Genomic DNA, 9792 nt, shown 5'->3' on the forward strand with positions numbered 1-9792 from the left:
TTTTTTATTGCAAAAGATTATGGTTAGGACTGTCAGCACCCACAGGGGTGCTTCTTACTATAATTGTTCCAGTAATGCGCTTTCAAATGAAAATGTTAAATATGCAGGTAGAGCTCAAGATATAGATTGATATTGTTTTAAGGGATCTGATGCATCGCAAAATACAGCAGAACCAAAAGGTAAAGAGATAATGACACACATCTTCGTAGCATGTGTGCAATTTTTTCTATTTTATTCACAGTGTATAGATAATGATGGAAAGATATTCTAACTTACAATTGCTTATACTCTTTCTATCCCTATGCATCTAAGTGCTCACATAGAGGGGGCAATCAATACTACTTAATTCCGTTCTCTGTAATGAAAGAAAATGTCTCGGACGCCTATTTCACCAATGACTATCATCGTTGTATTTCAGATTTGACTCCTTTTTGGGGGTCAGAGGGTGGCATTAATATTTTTACTCTGCAATCCAGCTAAATTACCACAGTGTTCTTATTTTGGATCGTATTGAGACTCAAAGCTTAGTATTATCGCAAATGGGAGAGAAAAGGTGGTCAGACCAGCTGTCTGCCTGGCGTGGAATTGATGGTTTTACCACGTTCTAAACATCCATGGCTCTATTGGCTCCAAATGTGTCTCCAGGAAATGCTGGTTCTCTGCAAGCAGCAAGGGAGACGGTCTTCCTTTCCCTTTGTGCATATTCTACTTCTTTGTAGTAGTTGATGAGTATTGGTCAGCATATGTTATTTAGCGAGTTAATGCATATCTTGCTTAACACGTCTGGGTTGACTTTAACCACACACAGATGGATCCCAAGTTGGGATGCATCCACGTCATTGAAACTGCTTTAACCTAACCCAGCATCCTTTCCTAGGTAGGATCCATTTCACACTGGTTTTCATTCCTGTGGCTGCTTTGAGTTTGTATTTATGAGTTTCAGTGACAGTATTTCTATACCCGCCAAAATTGAAGTTTTAAGCTTTCAACGAGAGTTTGCATGCTGTGGGTCTCTGGACATTTGTGGGTTTTTTGTTTGTTTGTTTGTTTGTTGTTTTCTTTAGTTCTTTTTCTGTAGTGACGATGGAGAAGTTCCCGAAGGAGATTGCTGTCTAGACAGGACCACTTCTCCTAACGCATCTGCCCACACTAATGATGGTGACACTTCACGTTTCTGCAAGACGATAGTTCCGATTCTTATGGGAAGGTGACAGCTTCTGCTCATGGTGGCTCTCGAGTGCAGGATCCTGGACTCTGTCCAGAATGAATACCCTGAAAATGACAAGTGGACACCGACAGATTGCTTTGGAGATGTGGCCTCCATGAGCTGACGGGAAGTGTCTTTTGGACTGTGTCCTGTGCAGAGTGATACAAACGATGAGATAAACAGTATTTCCCCTGGGGATTGTGCCTTTCTCCCCAGCAGGCAACGTGCCCAGGTAGCAGGGAATGCAAACTGTGCTTTGCTAACTCCACAGACTTCTCAGATTGCTCTATCTAAACTCTACTCCATCACTTCTATAGACCCCTGTTGTCTGTGGGGGCCTTCCTGGAGCCCAACAGAGAACCAAGGGAGGAAATTCAGGGAGACCAACCACCCTCAGAAATTGCATGGAAATTTATGTGCATAATGAGCTTTTTGAAGGAGAGGCCAGAAAAATAAATAAACAAACAAACAAACAAACAAACAAATAAATAAATAAAGGAGAGGTCAGTTAAGGCTGCCCCTGATTCCCATGGAAAAATCACGATCGAAACTGGAGATAAAACAAGGAATCTCAATCTATTTTAAAATTATATGTGGAATGTTGATGTATTTCTGGCTAAGATTTTCCATAAATGATGGGTATTTTTGCTTCTGAAAGATAAGAGAAACTTAATTTTTTGTTTGATTGATTGAGTTCTAGGAAAATGTTTTCAAGGCGGGGCATAATAAATAGGTACTTTTCTTATTGTGAAAGCTTCTTTACATAACACGTAAAACTGGCTGCATTTGGAGCCCCTGCGCAGAACACGTGGAGTTTGCGGGCAACATAAATAGAGGATTAAAGACACTGAGACCTTACAGAGGGATTTGAAGAGGGGAAATTGTATCTCAGTATATATACATATTTACAGATATATTCAGGGAAGTCTTAATAAGGCAAAGATGCTTCATGTGGGAGGCAGGATGATGTCCAAATCTGAACCCCCTGGACCTGTGAATATGGCCCATTGCATGACCTATGCCATCTTGTAAGAGTTGCCAGAACCATCCGAGCGTCTGTAAACTTCTTCCATGAGCTGGAAATAGTAATACTTGAAACGATATGGTCCAGATGTGTGCATACTGATGATGCATTGCTGTATGACCGATACAGCTCATACAACTGTTGACCATTTATATATGGAGCATACACACTTGTGGGATGGATAATTCCACTGAAGAGCAACATAATCCCACATCACTCTACAGCGTTTTGGGTTTTTTCTTTTTGTTTTTGTTTTTTGTTGTTGTTGTTTTTACATTTCTTTGGAAATTGAGTTATGCCAGTTGGATCTTCCTTGGGCAAAGGCCATGTGAATTTTCTCTGTATTATTCCAATTTTAGCATATTTGCTGCCCAGATGAGCTTGAGGTATGCCAAGGGATACCTTTGAGGGATGAAGCACGTATCCTCCAAACTGCCCTTACCTCTGACATGGATTGCAACTTCAAGGGGGCCTTTCAAGGTGAACCTTAAAGACCATCCCCCATTCTTGAAGTTTTCCAGAAGGATTCATAGAACCTTATGCAAGCTGGAGGGGTCCCAACTTAGGATTTCTGTCATCTTCTCCCAGTGGACTCATGGACAGCGTTATGTCCTTCCAGGTATGATGTGTGAGAACACATGCACAGTATCACCAACTGGGGGAGCTCACCTGAGACTTGGTTCTGAAGTTATATTGCATTAGATGCCTCTCTGGTTGACCGTGAGTCTCCAGCTTCTCCTGGAGCCGGGGCCGATACCTGTGTTCTCCAATTCCTATGCGGGTTGGAACCGAGGGGACACAGCCCAAAGCCCCCAACATGAGTCACATTGTAGACCGTACCACATGGTCCAAGGTGGGAGGCCAAGGTGGGCACTCTTGGGAGGGGCACTGTCCAGAAGCCAAAAGGCCAGATCTGTCTTAGATCAGGCCACTTCTTCACTACAAACATGTTCATGGACGCCAGCAATTCTCTGATTCTTAAGTCCATTTTGTTATGTAGTTGGAGTGATTGTTCTTGACGGAACTAATGGAAGATCCAAACCCATCATGGGACCTAAACATTATAATATGCAAATCTTGGCTACACGGCAAAAGTGTTTTTGCGAGTACCAACCTGCCTCTGTTTTTCTTTTACAATTCTTGATAAGAGGTTGAGGGATGCTCCTTCAAAATTAAGCACTTTGGATGCCAGTGGAAACCTATATTCTATGTTGGTGTTAACGCGGTGCTCCAATGAAAACGATTACAATCTACTTTGAGAGATGCAATCATTCCCTCAAAACTCATTTAAAATCCGCTCCAGAATCTGTCTTCACGAACATTCTATGATAATGGTCAGAAAATGAAATTGCAATCACCAAATAAAACGAGGAGGAGTACCTATTTCTGCACCCAGAACCTTCCTGATGCTATCAGATGACGGCGCTCATCAATGCACAGTGACAGAGACAAGAAAAACCCCGTGAAGCGGGATGTGTGCCTAAGGTTGGCTGGGTCTGGTTTCTTCTAATCGGGATATGCATGGCTGGCACCTGTGTCCAAATGAAAACCAAGCTCCCAGGGGGATTCTGAGCCGGCATCAGGCTCTTGCTTTTCCCTGAGCATTATTAGGTATTTCTCAGGTGCAATTTTCTCTCCAATTGCACCTCCATGAAGGTCACGGGTTTCTTAATTCCAGAACTTCTGACACTCCCACTCGATTTTGTCGCCAGGGATCTAGTTGCTATTCCAAAAACTTAGCCTTTCGATACTGACAAGTAACCAAGGTGTGCAGGGCTTCTGATTCTCAGATGCCTTATTTGGGCTTTATTTTTTGAGGACACAGTAAATTGAAAGGAGTGTACAGAGCCTCTCATATACTTCTGCTCACCCCAAAAATCAATATCCATCAGCAGAGCAGTGCATTTGTTACAGCAGTGCATTTGTTACAATCAGTGAACCTACATGGACACCCTGGCATCACCCAAGGCACATACTTTACATGAGGGACATTCCTGGGGTCCAACTTTGGGTTTGGACCAATGTGCAATGACATGGATCCATGTGTTTTAGTATCATACAAAATGTCTTCACTGCCCTTCACCTCTGTGCTCCACCTGTTCATCCCTCCTTCTCCCCAAACCCTGGCACTTCTAGATCCTTTTACTATCTCCATGGTTTTCTCTTTTCCAGAATGTCCTGGAGTTGGAATCATAGAGTATGTAGCATTTTCAGATTGGCATATTTTTCATAGTACAACGGATTTTAATTTCCTGCACGTATTGTCATGGGCTGATAGATTGCTTCTTTTTAGTGCTGAATAATATCCCATTGCCTGGCTGGACCACAATTTATTTATCCATCAGCCGCTGAAGGGCATCTTGGTTGCCACCAAGTTTCGACAACCATAAACAAAGCTGCCATAAGCATCCATGTGCGGGATTTTCTGTGGGTGCAAGTTTTCCGCTCTGTTGGGTAGATACCAGGGAACACAGTATCTACCGTGTATCATACCGTAAAGCCCCATGGTATATACACCTCTAGACATCTCTCTGGTTCTGTTTCTCTGGAGAACCCCGACTGATACTCCAGCTAAGTGGTTTAGGGGTTGTTGAAGTTACAACTTTTCTGAGCTTCAGGTGACGTCCCATTAAAACAAGGATCAGCACACCCATGTCCTGAGAATGGCCGTGAGAATGAAATATAGTCTTTTACGGGACACACTGGCATGCTCCCCGCAACAGAGTATGTGTTGGGAAACGATCAGCGTTATTTTTGTAAACCAGAATATCGTTGAGAACTCTATCGTTAACCTGTGCTGTCCCTCCCCAAGGAGTCTGCCTGCAGGGGGAAGGAGAAGGGTTGTTCCAGCTGAAAGGAAGCTCTCGGGGAGCTCCTGGCTTTGCAGTGTTGCCAATTAGAGAGTGAACCATGTGTGTCTTACACTTTAGGGGGAAACAAGCAGTGGGCTCAGCTTCTATCTTTTTGCAACTCTATGGAGCTCAGATTTACAGTGAAGAATAGGGCAAGCCCTGGGCATCCAGCCCCTATGTGGGCACCAACGCAGTCCTAAATTGTGCAGAGATTTGTAACAGACAGGCTCTGTAGGCAACAGGGCACGAGAACACCGGGTTGTGTTTGTTTTCAGCTCATCTACTTCCTAGCTCTGTGGCCCTAAACAGACTGTGTCCTCTCTCGAAGCTCCAGAGTCCCCCTTCACTTGTTGCGCCTAAGTGATATTGGGTGAAATTCGTCGGTGCTCTTGAAAAAGTTGAGAAAGAAAACAAACAAAAGAAGAAAGCGGTCTCTGTCGTAAAGTATAATGCTGACTCCTACGGGGTCAGGGCAGCCATGTGTGCATGCACCTGAGACACTGGTTTTCGGGTACATAAAAATTGAACTTATGTTGTGCTACATTACTAAGCATAAAGGAATTGTCACTGATGGAATCACACAGATGGGAGATCCCAGGGCAGAGCCCATCAGCATCCAACCAAACTGTTGTGGAGGAGAGAGGGGACTTTCTAATAGTGGCAGACACGAAGGCTGATGGTACATCTTGGATGTGACAGCCGGACAGGAGATACCACGATGTCATTGGATATTGGGATGTGCGTCCTGACTTGTTCTGTTCTGCAAAGCAACCTTCTAATTATACTTTGGTTTCCCACATATGGGGAATTTCTATGTGGAAATCCTATGTGGATTTTCTAGTGTGTATGATTATTCTATTCCCCATGTGGGGAAGAGAGAGAAACAGGAAAAGGGAAAAAAATGAAACAAAATGCCAATTAGCATTTCTGGGCCGTTCATCCACCTTATGAATTTGGTTAATGTCGTTCCATTGCTGAATGCTGCATTCAGTCTCAATTTTTGAGCTTTAAGACTAATGACTAGAACTTGCAGCAGGATTAAATTCATCTACATGACATATTTTGGGGGTATTGAGGCATGTCCTGGTTAACTTCCTTCTTCAGAATTCTGTATCAGGGACATCTGGGTGGCTCAGGGGTTGAGCGTCTGCCTTTGGCTCAGGGCGTGATCCCGGGGTCCTGGGATCGAGTCCCACATCGGTCTCCTGCAGGGAGCCTGCTTCTCCCTCTGCCTAGGTGTCTGCCTCTCTCTGTGTGTCTCTCATGAATAAATAAATAAAATCTTTTTTTTAACATTTTGTTTTTTTATTTTTTAAATTTTTTATTTATTTATGATAGTCACACACACACACAGAGAGAGAGAGGCAGAGACATAGGCAGAGGGAGAAGCAGGCTCCATGCACCGGGAGCCCGATGTGGGATTTGATCCCGGGTCTCCAGGATCACACCCTGGGCCAAAGGCAGGTGCCAAACCACTGCGCCACCCAGGGATCCCAATAAAATCTTTTAAAAAGAGAGAATTCTATATCAGTTAGCCATACTGCATAACAAATCACCACAAACTTAGTAGCCTAGAGAGCAAGCATTTATCATGCATTTATTCTAATCTGGGTCAGATGTCTGTATGGCTTATTGAGTATTCTACTTGGAGTTTTACTGACCTACAATAGAGGTGTCATCCAGGCTGTGTGTTTTTTCCTGGATTTCAGGGTTTCCTTCCCAGCTTATGGGGGTGTTGGCAAAATTCAGTTCCTTGAGGTTGAAGGACTGCTGAGGTCCACACTTTAATTTTTATTATTAATTTTTTGGGTGCCCATTTTTGTGGTTTCTGTTGGTCCTAGAGATGTGTCTCAATTCTCGGGTGCATAGTTGTGTCCAAGTGCAGCTGTCAACACGGTAGCTTACTCTTCAAAGCCTGTAGGACAACCTCTTACTCAGACGACTAGGACAGAGTCCCATATCACATAACCCAATCATACAGGTGACATGTCATTGCCATGTTCTGTTGGTTTGAGGCAATTCACAGGTGCCACCTGCATAAGAGTGGAGAGATATATATAAAGACATGAGTCACTGATGGCCTGCCATATACATTCTCTGTCTGGCTTGTCCCAATGGAGCTCCAGTGCAATGGTAACATTTAATCAAAATGGGGTCATTAAGAGGTCTGTGTTCTATGGCCTACGGAAAAACCACAGGCATATCACCGACCATGACTGTGATATTCTTTTTCATTCCCATATGCGCTCCTTCTCAGGATTCTACACTCACCAGTTGGGGACAATACACCACAGACTGGTAGGAAATAGCAAACTGAAGTAACTACTCACATTTCATTCCCTACATCTACCCAAACTTGGAATGAATCCACTTAGGCAAACCTCAACTGCAGAAAGAAGAAAGAAGGGAGGAAGGAAGGAAGGAAGGAAGGAAGGAAGGAAGGAAGGAAGGAAAGAAAGAGAACGAAAGAAAGAAGAAAGAAAGAAAGAAAAGAAAGAAAGTGACAATACCTTTCTGTTTGATTTAGTGCTGACCCCAGGTAAGGCAATGCGATTCCAACTCTTCATGTGAGCTATCAAATCACAAGTCCTCGCCTCTGATGTGTGGGGATCTTGCTTCTTTGATTTCACGTAGCGTCCTAGCACCACAAACAAATCCTATGTGCCTGATAAAGGATAGGCAGCATTATGATGTGAAATCGCCACTGTGTATGGCACCAACAGATGAGTGCAGCACGAGAAGGCTGGCACCAATATGGTAATGCTATTCCTAAATGCTCGCCTTATTTGTTTCACCTCAAACGAATCTTCTGCCCACTGGATACGTTTTTTTTTTTCTCCCCTCTAAATAGTGCATCTAACATTATGAATAATTAAAAGGTCATTTAAATTTGCACCAACGTTGACCTCACACTCATTAGATGAACTAGGTTATCAGATTTATTTTGTCGGTGAAGCCCGACTGGATTATAACGGAGGACGAACCTTATTATCTTGTTATATAGAGGCTGTGGGGTCTGGAGACGCAATTTACAGAATTATAGGAGCATCGCATATGTCGCCCAGATTGTAATTAGAGTCGTGATGTCCTTGGTTTCAGAGTCTCTTGTTTTGTCAGCTGTGCTCTTGAGGATTTTTTTTTTCTTACACCAAAGGGTATAGCATGAATTAAGAACATTACGCAAGCGATGTCAATGTTAACACGTACTACCTGCTGGTAGCGACCGGTTTGAGGTGGAGGGTTCACGGTGCGTCTGTAATCATGACACTGTGTTGCCTCCCCACCTGCAAGCGAAGCTGAGCGGCTCAGGAGAAGAATTTCTCCAGTTCATTGTGGTTAGGTTTTCCGCGCTCCACTATTATGATCTTTTTTTTTTTTTAACAGATTCTCATCACCAGGGGTCAAGTGCCTTTCCATAGCTTGTTTGCAGGAGTTCTGCTATGTCCAAACTATCTTTGACGCCCATAGAGGGTGTGTGAGGATGTGTCAAAGGAGATACTTCAAGGTTCCTCATGCACTAATCCTTCAGGAACAGCTCACAACCGCTCTCTACGCAAAATTACTTGTGGGTGGTATTGCCTTCGGAGCCTGCAGCAAGCCGGCTTTCCCTGGCCCCCTGCCTCAACTGCAGACTACTGGAGCACGCACGTCCTTGGCTGGGTTTTTCAGGAGCCTCAATGTGCCAAAGCTACACTATGGTTCATGCAGAATTGAAGAGAATCTCTCTTCTGACCTATTCTCTACCAGTATGAGTATTGTCCTGGCTCAGTGGAGACACTTGAATCTTAGAGATTGTTCATGCCAATGACTCCTGTGGTATTTTGCACGGAGGACCCATTTGCAGTGTCCTGCTCTATCCTAGTGTCCTCCAAGACTCACTCATGAGTTCCTGGAGACAAGATGGACAACGTGAGTTTGGGACATCACAGTCTAGCAAGAGCTGCCTTCAGTGACTGAGCATGAGATCTGGCCATGCTGATTCTCATTAGCTCGATGCTATTCTAAGGATGCTTTTCTGGTCTGTTCCATATTTTCCCTCTTGTGTGTCCAACCCATCCAGGAATCAGCTATAAACACATCTGGGGCTGAAAGACACACTTGCATGACTTGGAAGGAAGACAACTTGCATGACTTGGAAGGAAGATCGGGTTTTCTCCAACCTTCCTCATTGGTCTGCATGCGTCTGAGTCTGCCGTGTTGCCCAAGTGTGTGTCTTGGACATCCATCATTTCATCGTGGGTCAACGGTAATGACACAAAAACACGAAGCTTGGTGGATCGTGCAGGAGAAACCTTCAAAACATGTAATGGAATCCATGTTCTGCTCTATTCATCCAGAGCACAGAAGACTCTTCCCTACAGCTATGCTTCAAATGAGACACTAATAACAAATGAGAAAATGTTACCTATTTGGGGGGAAAATGCCGGCGGCTGCTGAGGTGATAAGAAAATCTATTACTGACCTTCCCTCTTTCTTTATGGCTCCTAGAGTGAATTCAAGGTCTTATTTGCCATGCACAAGACATATGGGTAATGCTTAATTGGAGTGAATAAATTATAGGAATTATATCCACATTCAGGCCCCAGAGGGTTCTGGTTTTTCTTCCATAGAAGCGACTGACCTCACGCTCAACTAATTATCTCCTTGGCCTCGGCTAGTTAATCGAGTTAAGATGTCAGAAGATCTTAAGACCAAAATACTATTCCTGA

General features: G+C 43.7%; 1 pseudogene; it reads right to left on the reverse strand.

Moving 5' to 3' along the window:
• Window positions 1-2515: 2515 nt before the first annotated feature.
• LOC121483696 lies at window positions 2516-2614 on the reverse strand (annotated as a pseudogene).
• Between the last annotated feature and the right edge of the window lie 7178 nt (window positions 2615-9792).

This window comes from Vulpes lagopus, chromosome X, assembly GCF_018345385.1.
Source record: "Vulpes lagopus strain Blue_001 chromosome X, ASM1834538v1, whole genome shotgun sequence".
Lineage (NCBI taxonomy): Eukaryota > Metazoa > Chordata > Mammalia > Carnivora > Canidae > Vulpes > Vulpes lagopus.